Source organism: Hyperoodon ampullatus (genome assembly GCF_949752795.1).
Source record: "Hyperoodon ampullatus genome assembly, chromosome: 11".
In the NCBI taxonomy this organism is placed as follows: domain Eukaryota; kingdom Metazoa; phylum Chordata; class Mammalia; order Artiodactyla; family Ziphiidae; genus Hyperoodon; species Hyperoodon ampullatus.
In genome coordinates, this window is record NC_136924.1 from 476,642 (window position 1) to 495,792 (window position 19,151).

The 19,151-nt window shown below is 38.1% G+C and overlaps 1 protein-coding gene across 1 annotated transcript in view; it reads left to right on the forward strand.

Moving 5' to 3' along the window:
• The window catches only part of TRHDE (thyrotropin releasing hormone degrading enzyme), a gene marked incomplete at both ends in the record, with an annotated part of 409,908 nt that overhangs the window by 205,434 nt on the left and 185,323 nt on the right, over positions 1 to 19,151 (forward strand). The window lies entirely within an intron of this gene.

Genomic DNA, 19,151 nt, shown 5'->3' on the forward strand with positions numbered 1-19,151 from the left:
TGGCAGCTTCAAGTACAAATTCCCTTATTTTGATAAGGCTGTAAAAGTCTGTCCCTTACCTGCACATATAATCTCTAATCTTGGCAGCTTCAAGTACAAATTCCCTTATTTTGATAAGGCTGTAAAAGTCTGTCCCTTATCTGCACATATATGTCATTTAAGATGTCAAATGTAGTTTGAGGTGCTACTTACATTTTCTTTGAAAAAATAATGACCTAATATATCTTTAGTAGTTAACTCTCCTTGGCATACCCAAAATTTTTTTAAACAGGCTGATGAGAGAATAAACTAAGAGATGATGGTGGTTCTCTCAAATATTGAACCAAGGAAGGCATCCAGCTAAACTTTCTTTCATTATTTTAACAGCAAAAGCTTGAAAGGTTTATAAAGATGTATTTAAGAGTGCAGAAAAGTATCTGTTCTCTTAATTGTTGGCCTAATTGAGAGGATTTAGAGAAAAGTGTGAGGTAGTATTTAATAATTTAATAGGATTAAAGCTAAATTATATTACGAATACCTTTTATCACAGGCTAAGAAATGTGGTAGTCATCCTGGAGAGAGAGCCTTTTGAGGTTATGGAGTTCAAGATCACATAGTGAAAGAAATGTGTTAGGAAGGACAGCCTGGTTAGGAGAGATTGGATATTACCTTAGCCCTTTTTTCTATGCCGTTCTTAAGTCCTTTATGAAACTTTGCTTGTTTACTGGTACTCTAGCACAGTAATAAGCAGTTTTCATAACTTTTCTTTTCTCTTTTTTCCCACTCAGCTATATAATTTGACTTCCGTGGTTCTTTTCAGCTTGCTTAACTACTCCTTTTGTGTTTTTTTAGTCCTATGTGACCTTTCTCAAAGGTACCTTCTTGTTATTCTCTAGATAGCTTCTAAGATGACTTTAATAAGTGATTGTACAAGGTTTGAAGAAAAAATACTCAATTACCATTAAAGTGTCATGTATTGAGAATACTGTGTGCCTCCATTGGAAAAAATTTTCAAACTGCTTCATAAAAGGAAATGATACAATTCAGTGCTGTTAAACAAAGGTGGAGAGGAAGTATGGAACTGAGGTTGTTTTACTATATCTTCTTTTACAAGGGAAAATAAATTCTACCTGTATAATACAGCCATTTTTCTCCTACTCTCAAAGGCTTATGATTAGAAATTTTGCTGTGTCCATAGGTGTACTTATCAGTAAACACAATCAAATGTCTCCCCTTTCTCGTTTTGAGATTGATTGCTTGCACATCTCATGTTCTTCAGAGGCACTCCTGAGGTGTTTCAGCATCCTCTCTTGCTGCCTACCTTATAGCTGCATATTTTTTTTTCCATAACATATTTCAAAGCTGCCCTGTCTAACATTTTATTTCTGATGCTTTGCTGAGTTTGTGTCAGGCAGAGGTATGCCCTATGGAAAATAATTAACTGTTGCCAAATATATCATTTATCTTAAGCTTTTAAAGGAAGGGTTCTTAGGAGATTTCCAGTGATTTATCTCAAACTCTAATTCAATTTATGATTGACTCTTTCTAGATCAGAGGTCACATACAGGCAAGCTATGGGCCAAATACGGCCCACAGACATATTTTATTTGGTCTTAATGGTGTTATAAAACCTTTGAATGAATTACTAATATTTTACAGTTGAGGGATTTCACATAAAAAAACAGATTACTAACCGTTTTGAAAAATTAGAATATCTGGTAACAGTGAGTCCGCATGCCCATGTGGCCACTGATGATTAGAGCTGAAGTTTTTAGAATATGAGCTCTTTCATTATTCACAAGTCCCTATCCTATTTCATCCCCATTTATATTCCTTCTTATCCCAGTAGACTTTTTAATTGGTCTGTGGTCTAGACTAGTGCTCCTCAAATTTTAATTTCCACATGAATCACCTGGGAACCTTATTAAAATTCAGATAGCCATTCAGAAGGGGATGGGGCCTGAGAGTCTGCATTTCTAACAGGTTCCCAGTTAAGTCAAAGTTGCCATCCCAGGACATTTTCTTTTTAATAAATTTATTTATTTTATTTATTTATTTTTGGCTGTGTTGGGTCTTTGTTGCTGCATTCGGGCTTTCTCTAGTTGCGGCGAGCTGGGGCTACTCTTGTTGAGGTGCGCGGGCTTCTCATTGTGGTGGCTTCTCTTATTGAGGACCACGGGCTCTAGGTGCGCGGGCTTCAGTAGTTGTGGCTTGCAGGCTTCAGGAATTGTGGCTTGTGGGCTCTAGAGCACAGCCTCAGTAGTTGTGGCACACGGGCTTAGTTGCTCCGTGGCATGTGGGATCTTCCCGGACCAGGGCTCGAACCCGTGTCCCCTGCATTGGCAGGCAGATTCTTAACCACTGTGCCACCAGGGAAGTCCCCATCCCAGGACATTTTGAGTAGTAAGGTTTTAGACCAATGGTCCTCAAAATACAGGTTTTGACCAGAAGCTTCAACATTTAACCAAATCATGAACTCTGAAAGTTGTGCCTAGCAGTCTGTTTAATGAAACCCTCCTGGTGATTCTAATGCACACTAGAATTTGAGAACCACCATTCTAGTCTATGTTACGTAGGAACACTGTTTGTAAAATCATCTAAGTTGGAGGTTTTAAACCTTAGCTGGACATGAGAAATCATTTGGGAAACTTCCAAAAAGATTGATGCTTGAGCCCCATCCCTAGAGATTCATACCGAATTGGTCTGGGGTTGAGGCCCAGCCATCAGTACTTCTAAAGCTCCTCAATGGATTCTAATGCACTGCAGAGCTGAGAACTACGTTAAGTAAGGAGACTTTCTTGGTACGTTACCTAGATGTACAATATCTCTCTTGTCAGAAAAAAAAACTATAACTCTAACACTTTTAAGTCCATTTGTCTTCTGCTATGTCCTCTGTAAAGCAAAACAGCTTTTTCCCATCACGTTCTTAATGATCACAGGGTCATTTAATCAAATATGGTGATGTAGGGGAACAAAACTTTGCCACCCCAAAATATGTCTCTCTGGCTTTAGGATTATTTTGGGCTGTATGTTTTTAAGAAACAAAAGTCTCAGGAAGGGCTTTTATTTCTTCCCCTTAATCACCTAAAAGAATTTAGATAAAAGACTTGTTCCAGGAAGAACTATCACCACAGATGACTAAAGTATAATGTGAACTAGGTGTGGTAGACTGGGGGAACCTTAGCAAGGCCTGTTTGATCAAAGTCTTCTCTGTGTCCCATTATCTCTGCATGGCCCCAGCAAACTTTTGTTTACCAAACATTTGCACTTTTTCATCTTCCTGTAAATTGCCTTTCTTCCCTTTGAAGTCCCAGGCTCCTATCCCCGTCTCCTTCTCCCAGGTGATATATAGCCTTCAATTGTCTAACTTGCTCTTGGGCCTCCTAGTTTTATGGAGCTCCCCTATGTACGTAGTTAAACTTGATTTTCTCCTACTAGTCTGTCTCATGTCAATTTAATTCTTAGATGAGCCAGAAAAACCTAGAAGGGGAGAGGAAAGGTTTTTTCCTCCACAATGGTGTTTCATAAATCATCTCTTCACAAGTGGACTTGTTATTTTAAAAGCTTGTCTCAGTATCTCCTTGCAGAGTACATTAGACTTCTGAGCTCTATGGATCAGGAAACATTTCTTGTTAATCCTTTTGACATAACTTACTTAATAGATTAAGTTGTACATTGCACAACTCTGGAAGGACACCATTCATGTTTGGAGCCATCATAGGTTTGTAGATTTATTAAGACTGTTTTCTGGCACATGGCAGTACAGTGCCTTGAGGAAGAGGTGGCGTTTTTGTAATTTGTATAGTGATGTCATTTGGGTTAGCAGTAGGGCTGTATTTAGTCTAACAAATAAGACCACTAAAAATTCATGATAAAACAGATTTCCCTCAACTGAAAAACATACTGAGTAATCAATAATTTGGCAAATAAGCATTGGTTCAGTTTAGTATCAGTGTTAAACAGTTAATATGTTTTCATTAGCTTCCATAAACTTAGGATGGTAGTGTTCCAGTAAAAATTTATTTGAAAGTCAGATCCTAATACCTAATACATTTGACTTAGAACTGTTTTTAAAAGTTGTGCCCATCATGTACTGTGTTCTGAATTATGACATCATTAAGAAATAATACTTAAGGTCACTAAAGCATGTTAGATAAGTGAAGAGCTATTGTAGGTTAGCCTAATGATTTGAACCACAGCCTTATAGAGAGCAATCTAGAAAAGTAAAAGAAGAAAGAAAGAAAGAAAAAGAGACATATTATCAACTAGTCATTTTGTTTGCCTTTGGAGATAATGGAAAATTTTTTTATTTTTACTTTTCGTGAGTATATGTAGGTATAGAAGAAGCAACAGAGTAACTTAAGCTAACTCTACAAATAGAATGTGTCCTTTGCCTTTGGGCTTAAAGTGAAAGTGACTGTTTTGTAATGCCACTTTACCACCTGCTGTTACATTCAGCCAGAGTGGAAATGAAACTTTTGTATATTGTAGCAGTCAGTACCTTGCCATATATATTTTCTTAATTTGAGAATGTCAACAGAGCATGGTTTGCCTCTGATCCCAAGTTTCCCCTTTTCTCTAAGGATTAAAATTCATTTGTTCTTGTTATAGGGTGTTTGTATATGGGGGAGCAGGTTTTGATGTTTTCATTAACACCAGATACTATGCTATACTAAAGAATGCCGGCTCTCAGCTGACAACAAAATTATGTTTAAAATAGAGACTGAACTACGTTTTTACACGAACTCGTTGGCACTTGAGCAAAAGCATTTAGAGCAAGTTTACTTAGTCTTGACTGTACAGTTCTATAAGAGGGGATTAAACATTTGTGGAGATCAGCATTGGTAGTCTGTAATAAAATCTGTAAATAATGTTTATGTCTTCCTATCTATTAGCAGAAGTCCATATGATCTGAAATTTCAATATTATTTTCACTGCGTTGCAGACACACTGCCTATATTGTTTTGTTTTGTTTTTCTTCAAAAAGCTTTTTAAAACAATAGACTTAGTTCAGACTGCTCATCAGGAATAAAAAGATAGACTAGGGTAGGCATCATCTTTTTAATGTTTCAGAGCTTTGGGTGCTAATCCCTACTATTTTTGACTTATTGTTTGGCATTTAATTGAGTCCTATTTCCATCAATATAAAAATAGAACAGGATGCAGCATAGAGTAGAGATTAAGAACATGGATTCTGAAGCTAAGCAGCCTAAGTTTTAACTGCTGGAATGATTTAAGGAAGTGTATGCTGTTGATGGAAAGGAACTTTTGTATCACTTTTCTATTACCAGCAAAAGTGGACTTTTGAGGTTAGCATTATGAAAATAATTTGTTCTGTTTGTACTACAAAATTATTTTCCCTTTCTCCTCCTCTTACTCCCCCCTCCCCTTTCTGACTCTCTCCCTTCTGGTTCCCTGGATTTATAATCATGGTTAATGGAACACCATAATTCGATTCATTACCCATTCATGCAACTAGGTAGCATGGTCTATGCCTCTTTGGTGGGTTTCTTATCTTCAATATTTAATTAATTAACAAGTAGTGTCTGTTCCCACCTCTGAAACACTTTTGTATTTTAGTTAGGATTCTGTTACTTTGAACCAGTCTTTCTGCTTTTATTTTCCCTCTACCTAAAGCAGTGATTTCAACCCTTGCTGTACATTAGGGCCATGTAAAGAATAAGGAGGCTGAGTTCCCTCCTTAGAACAATTTGAAGTCTTGGGAGAAGCATGAGGCATTAATATTTTTAAAGGTTTCCCAGGTGACTCAAATGTATGACAATATTTGAGGTCTTCTGTTCTAAATGCTCCTTTATAACAGTCATTCTCAAAGTGTGATCACCTGACCAGCCGCATCAACATCACCGGGAACTTGTTAGAAAGACAGATTCAGGTCCCACCGCAGCTCTACTGCATCAGAAACTCTGGGCTTGGGGCCCAGAATATGTATTCTAACCAGCCCTCCAGGGGATTCCCATGAATGCTCAAAGCTGAGAACTACTGCTTTATGGCAAAAGTCTCCTATTTTTCTTTTCCTGGTTGTGCACCACTACTATAAAACTTTTGAGCATGTTCGTCTCTGCGTAGCTATATTTATTTAGTTTTGAAATAGTACACATAATACTTTCAGTAGCTAAATTTCAAGACACAATATACACTTCAAGTGAAGTTCAAAGTGAAGTTTGTTAATGAGAATGGATGTAAATCAATAGTGCAAGTATTCTTGTTGATAAATTTGTTTTCTTTTTTGGTAATAAGTAATTATATCGGTGTTTTCACCTTATAATGCAGATGGAATAGAATGAATGGAGTGTAGTGGCTGGGGGATCTAAGCCAGTCTGCTGAAGTTTGAACCCTATCTCTGCTAACACCAGACTGTCCTGGGCAATTAACTTAATGTCTCTGTGCATCAGTTTCTCATTTGCAAAATAGAGCTATGAATAGCGTCTGTCTCAAAGAATTGTAAGGATTAACTGAGTTAATACATATAAATCATTTAGAAACTGACTGGCCCTTATATGTGCTCAAAAATGGTAGTTATGGGCTTCCCTGGTGGCGCGGTGGTTGAGAGTCCGCCTGCCGATGCAGGGGACACGGGTTCGTGCCCTGGTCCGGGAAGATCCCACATGCGGCGGAGTGGCTGGGCCCGTGAGCCATGGCCTCTGAGCCTGTGCGTCCGGAGCCTGTGCTCCGCAAAGGGAGAGGCCACAACGGTGACAGGCCCGCGTACCGGGGGAAAAAAAAAAAAAGGTAGTTATTCTTACTTAGAATTGAAAGACTGTCAGCTCTATCATTTTCTTTTTCTGTTATTTTCTTTCTTTTTTTTTTTTTTTTTTTGGTGTCTGTGTTATTATTATGAACCTCAAGCTATTATTTTTTTTGCAGGTTTTTTTTTTTTTTTTTTTTTCTGTATGCGGGCCTCTCACTGTTGTGGCCTCTCCCGTTGTGGAGCACAGGCTCCGGACGCGCAGGCTCAGTGGCCATGGCTCACGGGCCCAGCCGCTCCGCGGCATGTGGGATCCTTCCGGACCGGGGCACGAACCCGTGTTCCCTAGGATCGGCAGGCGGACTCTCAACCACTGCGCCACCAGGGAAGCCCGCAGGTGTCTTTTTAAGTCACCTGTTTACTTTGTGAGGGTTGGTTTAGTTACACTAGATAATATAATCCATAAATCCATTTAATTGGGTGCTTCTGTACTGCCACATGCCCTAATCCCTTGAAAGTGAACTAAGGAGAAATATGTTTGTCGTTTTGATGTCTATGGAACTTCTGCTCTCTTTTGATGGACCTTGATAATTCAACCAGGGAGAGTATCTGTATCAGACAAAAATAAATACAAATAAAAGTTCTAATTTACTTTCACACCTTCATAGACAGTCTTATACAACCCCTGGGGGAAACCACCCTGTCTTAGAAGATTCACTTCTCAAATTTTATGGTATACCTGCATCATTTGAAGATCTTGTTAAACTGCATATTCTGATTCACTAGATCTGGAGCTCGTCCTGAGATTCTGCTGCCAATTGCATTAAATATGAGAACATACCTAGTAGTCAACAATTGATTAAACTTGAGGTGTGGTAGAGATCAGGAGGTTAGGAGTAAAACCAGCAGCAAAGTTACAGTTAGTGTATTTGTATAGCTAATTTGGAGACCTTGAGGCTAATTTTTGGAAAGTATTATTAGCTATTATTATTAAATTTGACCCCTGGGGATAAAACTCAAAATTGTGGTCTGGTTTTCACACCTCCATCTGCCTGAACTTACATAAGATGAGATACAAAGCAGTCTACTTCTAGAATGAATTTAGAATGATAAACTCATAAAATTTAGAATAATAAACTCATAAAATTCAATGAATTCATCAAACTTCAGCTAATTTCTATTATATATATAGTGTGTATATGTATTTTTGTAATATTATATAGAGTAGACACTTATGTACACTCAGTATGTATATTTATATAATGTACACATTATCATATAGTAAATACTTATACACACATATATACACATACACACATATATACATACATACATACACATACATAATGCCCTGAGATCCCGAGCAGTGGATACAAGTTCCTTTAGGCAGTTAGCTCTTATAACATCCTAGATACTTTGTACCATTTTCTGCCCAGGCTGTAAGGTGCTCAGGCTCTAAGGATGCCATCCCCCACCCATGAGTGGAATATCCCAAATGCTCCTGCAAAACATGAGCAGAAGCTTTAGTGTCCTTGGACCTGTACCTTTTAGTGTAGCACTCCACAGAATGCTGGCTTTCATTTTAATAATGATTCAGACAGGTTCCAAGACACAAGTGCAAAATTTGCATAGTGTTTTAGGAGGACAAGAAGAAACAGAAATAATGAGAAGGGTGTTACCATTTTCTTCATGGTAGTCTCCCTGCTGCATGTGTACAGTGATCAGTTACACGTTGTGTTGAGCTGCAGAACCCTCACGTTCTATTAACTGTAGTGTTAGGAAAATGGCTTCTGGCAATTTTCAATTATGTCAATTCCCTGAGTATTTACATTAAGAGCAACATTTTTATGATGGGTCCAAAAAAAATCCCCTCTTTTCAGCATTTCCCCATTAGGTGTACAAAATATGTTCTTTCCTATAAAATACACTTTAGGAGTATAACTTAGTGATGCTCATTAGATACTGGAGCTTGGAGAAGTAAAGGGTTCAGTTCAATCTCTGGCTCATTATTAGTTCTTCCTGTATTTCATTTCCTGATCTAATGTAAATTGAACTAGGGAATATTTGGAACACTAGTAATGGGTTTTGAAAAAAAATCATTGAAGAGACGCTCTCAGAAACTATTCTGTAGAAAAATTTGGAAAAGGCGGTTTCTTTATACTCTCAGAAGATATTTATAACAAAGCCTCAGGTACTTTCAGTAATGAAAGACATGGTTCATATTTTGATCAATACCTCCCATCGGATACATAATTCAGCCTGAGTGGGACATGACATTCATTTTCTTCATGGCGTTGAGTGACCTGATGCTATTTCAAATGGTAAATCTAAATGTTTGAGTTATGTGAAGGTAGAGGCTTTTAGTAAAACACCAAGGGCTAAACTGATACGGTTCTATTTTAGTTCTCTTAAAGGCAAATTAGCTTCGAATTAATGTTAAAGTTTAGTAAAGTGGCACAGTGTCACTGCGTTTTCTGTTTCTATAATTGTGCTATTTTTAAAATCTATTTGCTTCCTTTTTCTCTCTGCCTTCATTACCCCAAGCACCATCAGCGATTTCCCTTAGGAACCTTTAAAATTCACAGTGAATTTTGGAATCTACTCTTTAGACTACTATAGCTCTCTGAAAATTCATCCATTGTTTAGAGCCAGTTAATATCAGATAATAGTTTGTACTGCTATAAGAAGTGATTTTAAAAAATCAACAACTATTGGACTTCAGCGATTTTTTTCCCTCTGGGGCTTCAACAAGTATTTGATTTTTTGCTTGAAAATAATGCTAGACAATTTTAAGCTAAATATCCAACATTGGTTCCTTTGAATGATATATTTGCATTTTTTTTTTTATTGAATGGTGTATCTATTACTAGTACAGTTTATACTAAGAGGAATTGTCCTTAAGGCACAATGAATCTTTGTTTCCACTTTACCAAACTTACATAAATTTCTTTTAGGAGAAACCACTCTGTACTCCGACTGCCTGAAGTGCATATGAATTTGGAAATATATTTTACTGACAACTCCAAGTTTCAAGAGTTAAGAATGCTCATTTATAAATAGTACTATTTTTATACTCTCTTCTGCTGGAAATGTGAATCTGTCAATTAAAGAGTGTCAAAGAGCTATCCAAACCTCTAAAATGATTCCCAGATACCTCAGACTTTTGAAACAAAAAAGACTCCTGAGTTCCACGTTGTGGGATGGGCCCAGTCCAGCAACTAACACTCATTAAATAGCTGATTAATGAAAGCCCCTAACAGAGTATTGGGTATTCTTCCCCCTTTTGGTGATGATGCTAACACATATAATTAGACTTTGTGTTGTATCTATGTAGGAAGTTCTATAATTCATTCTGAAAATCTGTTGAAAATGATATTGAATGGTAAGTTAGTATTCTTTGAAAGCATTAATTAATATTTAACTACTTCAGTATATAATATCTGTGTTTTATAAATAAACCTAAGATATTTGTAGACACTGTCGACTCTTGCCTCACTTCTGTGGAATGATGTGATGTCACATTTCTGGCTTCCCCCCCACCTTTTATGACGGTGCCTTTTAGTGTCCTTTGTGGGCCTTCTTCATTTGCCCCCTTCTTCTGCCTGTTTCTTAAATCTCAGTGCTCCTCAGATATCTTAGTCTTTTTCTATGCTCAGCATGGGTCATAGTCTAGTATATACATGCTGATGGCTTCTTAAATCTGTTCCCCCAGCCCAAACCTCTCCCCAACACATCAGACCTCTATATTCAGCCTCTTACTGGATATCTCTCTATTTGGATGTTCCAGAGGCAGCTCAAACTCAGCATGTCTCATACAGGATTTGTCACTATATGCTTCAGCCATATTGATCCAGTTTTTGTTTACTGAAAGTCCCATGTTCTCTCTCACTTGTTTTCAGATACCCTTACCCTGAAATATACTTTCGCTCCAGCTAACTGAACAAATCTCATAACTGACTTTCTCCAGGAAGCCTTTCCCAATTCTTAGGTTAAGATTTGGGACCTCTTTTATATGGTAATAATGACAGTAATATAGTAACATTGTTGTAGTAATATATCATAGTAATATAATACAGTAATATTATAGTAATATAGCATATTTATCAATATAGTAAAAGTGATAAAGGTGATGATGATGATACTCTATTAGTTTCTTATTGATGCTATAATAAATTACCACATCCATAGTGGCTTAAAACAACATGAATTTATTATCTTACAGTTCTGTAGGTTGGCAGGTTGACACTGCTCTCACTAAAGTCTTTTCTTTAGGGGAGAATCTCTAAATTTTCTTGCCGTTTCTAATTTCTAGAAGCCCCGTGTTCCTTGGCTTGTGACACCCTTCCATCTTCAAGGCCAGCAATGGCCTCCAGGGTCTTTCTCTCATTTCCTCACTCTGACACCGACTCTTCTGCCTACTGCTTTTCAGGACCCTTGTGATTATACTGAGTCCACCTGGATAATCCAGGATACTCTTCCATTTTAAGGTCAGCTGATTAGCAACCTTAATTCCCCTTTGCCAAGTAATCTAATATATCCACAGGTTCTGGGAATGAGGGCATGGACATCTTTGGAGGGGCTTTTTGTCTACAATAGCTAACAACTATTGAGAACTAGATATTGTTCCAAGCATCTCACTCACATAGTTGTCAAGAACTGAGAAGAGTCTGAGATTTTATCTTACCCTCTTTGCAAGCTTGACAAGTCAGCCTGCCATTGTTTCTTGAAACTTGGTGGAAGACATGAAACTCTGGGATTAGAGACAATAAAACTTTATTCCTTTAGCTATAGCAGTAGCCAGAGTATCAACATTTTTTGAGCCAGTTCCCTGAGCCCCAATTCACAAGATCAACGCAAAGAGGTCCAGGTGATACCTGCATATGTAATGGATTATATAATAGGTGAGGACCCTGAGGAATCTAGTTATTTTATAAATTATGGTATGTACTCCTGTCCTTTGCTTTTGAGAAGACACTCTCTCTGTTTTTTTCTATACAAATATCCTTAAAAAGATAGTCTGGAACAAAAACCAGTCAATATCTGTGCTCTTAAGACATACAGAAATGTGAAAGATACTTGAGAGTTGTGTTCCAACAATGGCCCTCACAGTAACGCTGTGAAATAGTAGCAATTATAATCATCTTCCTTTTACAGGTAAGGAAAATGAGGGGCAGAAATGATAAGTAACAAGCCTGCTAAGTAGCAGGATGGAGTTTTGAACCTGAGCTAGCTGGCCTCACAGCCCATGTTCTTAGTCTCTGCTCTGTGCTGCTTCCATCATACCATGTACTCAGGTTAGCGCATGTACTACCCTGTGGTTTCCTTCATGTGTGTCTATAATATGTATACTTTTAAACTTGTTTGTATTCCCCATTGGTTTTTAAACTCCATGAGGGTTTAATGGGACTGTGTCTTTATTGTTCAGGGTTTATATATCCAGTGTTCAGATCCGTCTGGCCTATGTTAGGTAATGAATAAGTATTTTAGGAATAAATGAAAAAATATAGTAAACGAAAGCTTCATAGAAAGGAACCTTACTTACAACCTACATTCTCTTAGATAACACCAAATCTTTGTTATATAACAAGCATTAATCAAGTTGGCCTGTCACCAAATGATGGTGATAGGAATCATTTAGTGTGTTTTTGATGTTTATGCCAATCATGTCCATTAAAGTAAAGACCGTAAGTTTTGAAAGTGCTTGAGAGAAGATGCAAAATGTGATGATGGCAATCAAAGTAGAGCTAATTTTAAAAATTAAATGGGTGAGAAAATGACAAACATTCCTTGTGCATATGGGATAAGTCCTTTGGCATAAAAATTCTTTTTCAGGGAAAAAGGGAATTAGACAAACCATGAAAAGTGTTCCTCCTTTGCAATTGACAGTAATCAGGAAGTGTCGAGGAAAAGTGATTGCAGAAATGAAAAAAAAAAAGTCTTTTGAGTGTGTGCAGGAGGATCAGCAAAAACATTGAATGCATATTAGGGCCTAATGCTAATTCAGGAGAATGCTAGGAGTTTGCGAGCTTAAATGCTAAGCTAGTGAATACAAGTGGTACTGATGAAAATTCTGTTATAGGCTAAAGTATGTAGCTGAAACTAATCTTTTTGGATGGAAATATGCCCAAATAGGAAGTCCATCAGGAGAAAGTGTGTTCTGTTTTAAAGCTTTGAAGGACCAATTCACTCTTTTTTTAAAATTTTTATTGGAGTCTAGTTAATTTACAATGTTGTGTTAGTTTCAGGTGTACAGCAAAGTGAATCAGTTATACATATACATATATCCACTCTTTTTTAGATTCTTTTCCAATATAGGTCTTAAATTTGGTGGAAATGTATCCAAGGATAGCAAAGCTTAAACTCCTCTTTGTCAAATGAATTTAAAAACAGCCATTCAGTACCTAATCTGTTTGTGAGTAAAAACAACTTCAGAATATGCACTTGAAAGGAAATGTTGGTTCTCATTTTATAAATACCAGTAATAGATGACTTCTATGAATTTTATCTTATCAATATTACTATTTCAAATGCAATTTATATTTATACTAGTCACATGTGGTAATTGTCAGAGCAAGAAGTTTTATTTTTTAATACTTAAGCATGAATGCTTATGTAAATAGTATCTTCAAGTGCCAGTCACGGCATAATCAAAACACAACTTCTTTTTTTTTTAACCTGCTATACCCTTAAAACTTATTTAGGGTCCCTGAATAATAAAATGAGAATGTCCTATGACTTTTTTTTTTTAAGTTTGTTCTTCGGTAGGTCCTGTATTGCTTTACATCATAAGCAACATTTTCAATTGAGAAATCAGAATGCCTAGCATAACACATTAGCCAACATTTCATCTTTGTTAGAAGACAAGATTCCTCCTCTCTCAAGCTAAGGCCTGTCATGAATCTGATTCCCCAAGGTGAGGAAGAACTAGAAAGATCCCAAATAGCGATGGCATTGATTTATCATGTTTTGTGCTCAGGACTAAGTGCTTTAAACGGACCATCTCATTGAATCTTCACAACAACCTGCAAGGAAGTTATCCCCGCTTTATCAATGAGGGGATGGAAGCTGGGAGAGATTGAATAATTTGTTTGAAGTTTCCATAGCCAGTAAATGTTAGACCTGTGTTTGGATCCCAAACAGTGTGGACTCTAAAGCTCCAACTTTTAACTGCTATGTCTACTGCCCTCTGCCAAGAAGGGCCGGGTTGCAGTGCTGGAAAGATGACTTGGATTGTGATTGAGATGCTGCTAGGACACCACATGGAAGATAGCATTGAGGCTGAAATTTAAAGGGTGAAGGAAACAGAAGGAAGAGTTAGTGCCGAAGTCTGGGGCTTTGAGAGCAGGATAGATCTGGGGTGGAAGAACCAAGGCAAAGTTCAGAACGTGTCTGTCGGTCTGGAGGGAGCGCCTCTGAGCGGTACTGAGCAGAGAAGTGTAAAGGAGCAGAAGAGCACTGCGCACGGCAAACCGCGAAACCACGGAGCTGATGACCAGAACTGCAGAATTTAATGTTCTTTCTTGGATGGAGCTTGGTAATGTCTACATATCTGTGTGGTTTGTGACATCAGGCAAAACTAGTTGTAAGCTCTATTCAGCATGACTTGTCACCAGAGGAGAAATGATCCTGGACAACAAACTCTGCTGATCTGTGAGCTCAGAATCTGACTGTGGCAGGGAGGAGAGGCCTGATACTGCACATGGTTTTTTTGCTAGTGGTTATTTAATAATGTAGAATACATTAAAGTCTATTTCTAGTTTATGAAGTTATACATCAGAACATTGCCCCTAATGCTGGAGACTGGATTCAGTTTGTATGTATTATAAGACCCTGCTTGATGATTCTTTGAACATTTCCACGTGGTTTCAGGGTTTGTTTTAGCACGGTGTTGTTAGGGTAGTGGGACATTTTTCTTGGTGACTGACCTTCCCCAGAGTCCAAAAGAGGAAGCTGCAAAGCTTTCTTAAGGTTTAAGCCAGATTACAGGGGAGAGGATTATTCTAGAAGGAATAGTACATTAATGGCTGTGGAGGGGGGACTATCAATTAACAGTCTACTCCTAAGGTGCTTAGATATTTTCCTCTGGAGCTCAAAGAGAGCTATCTGGGCATGTGGGTGGTGACAGATGACATTGGAGTGGGTGAGAACACTCAAAGACAACTAGTAGAATGAGTTAAAACACACACACACACACACACACACACACACACACACACAGATGGAAATCCTAGAACTCTGTTTTCAAAAATCAGAAGATGACAAGAAAATTAAACAAACAAGAACAAAAACAACAAGAAGAAAGGGTAATCTGGGAAGTGGAGGAGAAACACGGATATCTTTCTTTGACAGCCCCTAATTGGCAGTGTGATAAACCTTGGCAGTATCAAAAAAGTAAGAACTCAGAGGTCTCCATGAGATTTTGTGCTCTTAGTTAGCGACAGCTGTTTCAACATAGTGTTAAAGGTAGAAAGTAAATTCTAGTGCACTGAAGGGAACAAGTAGAGAAAGTCAGATTTTTATGGTGATTTATGTAATCACATTGACTAGTATTATATGAATATTTGTTATCTGCCTATAGTTTTAGGACTAGGGTAATTAACTGGGAGCAGACTCCTATGCATAATTTTATCCAGGATTTTCTTTAAATTTCCAAGTAAATTTGACTCTGAAACATTTGAGTTTTCTTACATCTGTTTTCAAGGCATATTAAAGAGTTGTGGTTGCACACGTTAATGGATATAGCCTCATGACAAATTATTTTGCAAAAATTGAAACAATTTAATTCATTGTAAATAAATCTTATTATCTTCAAAGTTAAGCGAAAGAATATTTCAGTTACTGAAGGTATTAACAGCTTCTTTGAGGTATAGTGACATGCAGTATGCTGCACATATGTAAAGTGTAAAATCTGACGTTTTAAGATATGTATACACCCATGAAATCATCACCATAATGAGCCTATCCATCACCCCCAAAAGTTTCCTGTTGTTATTTTTTTAATTTATTTTTTTAATCAAAGGTTATTTACAATGCTGTGCCAATCTCTGCCGTACAGCATAGTGACTCAGTTTTACACAGAGACATTTTTTCTTTCCTGTTGCTTTTTTTTTTTTTTTTTTTTTTTGCGGTACGCGGGCCTCTCACTGTTGTGACCTCTCCCGTTGCGGAGCACAGGCTCCGGACACGCAGGCTCAGCGGCCATGGCTCACGGACCCAGCCGCTCCGCGGCATGTGGGATCTTCCCAGACCGGGGCACGAACCCGTGTCCCCTGCATCAGCAGGCGGACTCTCAACCACTGCGCCACCAGGGAAGCCCCCTGTTGCTATTTTTAATCCCTCCTATCTGTGTCCCCAGGTGATTACTGATCTGCTTTTTGACATTACAGATTAATTTGCATTTTCTAAAATTTTACGTGACATGAATCATAAAACATATAGATTTTTTTCTTTTTACTCAGTATAACTATTCTGGAGCTCATCCATGTTGTAGCACGTATTGATAGCTCATTTCTTTTTATTGCTAAACAGCATTTTATTGTATGGATATACCATACATTATCCATTCATCTATTGATGGACATTGGAATTATTTCCAGTTTGGGCATATTGGAAGTAAACTGTTATGAACATTTGTGTACAAGTCTTTATGTGGATATATGCTTCCTGAAGGTGTTCTTAAAATATAGAACTGTTTATGAGATAAAGGTATAGAGCAGAGAGACACAGTTAAATTATGCCTCAATAGTTGTTAGAACAAGATCCAAGTTTCTTCAGTACTTTGATAGAAGGTTATTATGTCTGTAGTAGCGTAATCTAATTTTTAAAATTTTCTTTTTTTTTCCTTCTTCCAGCCATAGACATGGTTCCCTGTATCTATTGTAAAGCCTGTGAGCATCTGAGAAGCTGCCTCCTGTGCTTGATCCCTCTGTGTTTTACTCTGTTCTCAATCACTTTATCTGAATCTGACTCCATTTGCTCAAGAGTCTTTGTCTGGCTGAAGTACAGCTTTGTTACTCGGGTCTGACTTCTCTGCCCTTACATCTCTGGAAACCAACCTGTCACCAGCTGCCTACTTAAGTCACCATTGCCTGAGATCGTTGGCACCAACCTTCAGCTGCCCCCTCACCACACCTGCTTAGGCTGCTAGTCAGGTTTTTGCTGTCTGATGACTGCCCCTGGCTGTACCTTCTTTATTCCAAACTCTTAGACTCGCATCTGGCCCATGTCTGGAATTTTCTCTCCGTGCCATTTGAGCCACTCCATATTCCAGTGTGCGGCCTGATTTGTTGACTTAGTCTTGGGGACCTGACTACTCTCGGCTCTTGGAGAACTCCAGCAAACAGAAGTGCCTCTGTTTTGCAACAGGCTTGTCCATAAGTCCCCGTGTTCCTACAAGTAAATGGCCCCAGACCTGCTACTGCTATTGCCATCTGCTGGTAGCAGGCAGAGTTGGCGCAATGTTGTTCTATTGCCTAGTTTGTTCATATTTAAGGAAGGTCTCAAGGTAAAATCTTAAGCAGAGGTATGTCTATTTGTTACGTACTTGCACTCTGTATAATTCTCACATCTATACTCTTCTCCTTTATATGCTTCAGCCACACCAACCTTCATTCTATCCAATATGCTAGCCTCATTTCCTCCTTAGGGCCTGTGCATTTTTAGAACAATGTATCAATTCTTAGAACAATGTATCAATACTTCCACAGATCTTCAGACAGCTGGCTTCTACCATTATTCACATCTCAGGTGAGATGTGATTACCTTAGAGATGCCTGCTTTGACCACACTTCACTCATTTCACCCTACCAGTCAATCACTGTCTTACTCTATTATTTTTTGGTAACATTTATCATTTACTAAAATTCTTTCATTCATTTATTACTTGTTAATTAACCTCCTCTTCCTACACACACCCACAAATAAATATAAGTGCCATGAGAGCAGGGAGCAAGGAGCTTGGATGATAGAACAAACAATGCTTGTATTGAGCAAAAGAGATGCTCAGTAAATACATACTTGTATAAATGAATGCATATAGTACCTCTGTCTGCCTGTCGAAATCCAACTTATCTTTGCAAGTCCAACTCAGATACTATCTCTTTCAAGAACTTCTCCAACTAAATCTGTTTTCTCTCTTTTTCACAGGACTTTTTATTCTTTATTTATTTTTTCTGTTAAGCTGTCATGTTTCCATGTAGTGGATACAGGGGCCATACTTGACTTATCTTTAGTCCATAGGTCAGAAGCACAGGTAACAACCTGGGCTTGGGACTGGCTTTTGAAGTGGGGATGGAGGGTGCAGTGTTGTAGGACTGAACCCTTAACCTGTGGAATCTGATTCTATCTTTGGGTAGATGGTATCAGAATTGAGTTGAATACTGGGTCACTCTGTTGGAATCCAAGAATTACTTATAGACGGTGTGGGACAAACCCTCCCACGTCCCCGCCCCACATGCGCACATGTTGAAATTGGTTCCAGGAACCTAAGAGACTGTCCCTCATTCCTTCTTCCTTCTTTCTTTTCTGAAGCAATCATAATTTTGAATCTGGTGTTTATCATTCCTATATGTGTGTGACTGTGTGTGCATTTTACCACTACTGTCTGTCTGAGTATATGTGTGAATGTGTGAGTATCCATTTGCAATCTATGGTACTATTCTGCTTGTTTTTAAGTAGTATATGGTAAGGGTCATTCTACACCTTATTTGTTCCCTCAACATTACGTTTTTCAGATTATCCGTGATGATACATGTAGTGTTAGAATCTAGTGGTGAAACTATTTCAGTTGTTATATGGTATTCCTTTTTAGAATCATTTCACAGTTTCTTTGTCAGTTATCTCGGTGAAAGGCTTGCAGTTTTCTCTTTTCACTCTTACAAAGAATACTGCAGCAAACATTTTTGTACCATTATTTTCTTAGCATCCTAGGGAGTTAGTCCAGGGTTTACATGGGAAAGTGGAGCCACGTTGCCTGGGTTCGAATTCTTACATCGCCGCTTGCTAGCTTTCCCAAGCAGCGTTGAGCACCAGCTACATTTAGTCCTTCTGCACATGCATGCCCTACCTCAGCCCCTGGCAACAAGTTATCAGCTTGGCTTAGATGCCTTTGGCTCCGGTGGATCCTGCTGGATCCAGTTCCCAAATGCCACTGCCCGTGGCTTCACATGCAATCACTGCTTTGCATTTATGTACCATTTCTGGTCCATGGAGAGGTTTATTTTCAAGCCTGGAGATGATTTTCTGTTTTTCCTTTTAATATTTTACTTATCATTGCTATGTGTTTGAGCAGAGGGAGTGCATCAAAGCATGTACTTACTGTGTCACCTTAAGCAAACGTTGATAATACCTCTACAACCTTTTAAAATAAGCACAAATCTTAGAATCATCTAATCATAGATTTTCGGAGCTGGAAGGGATTTTAGAGATCATGACGTCTAATAACCTTATTTTATAGGTGAGAGAATTG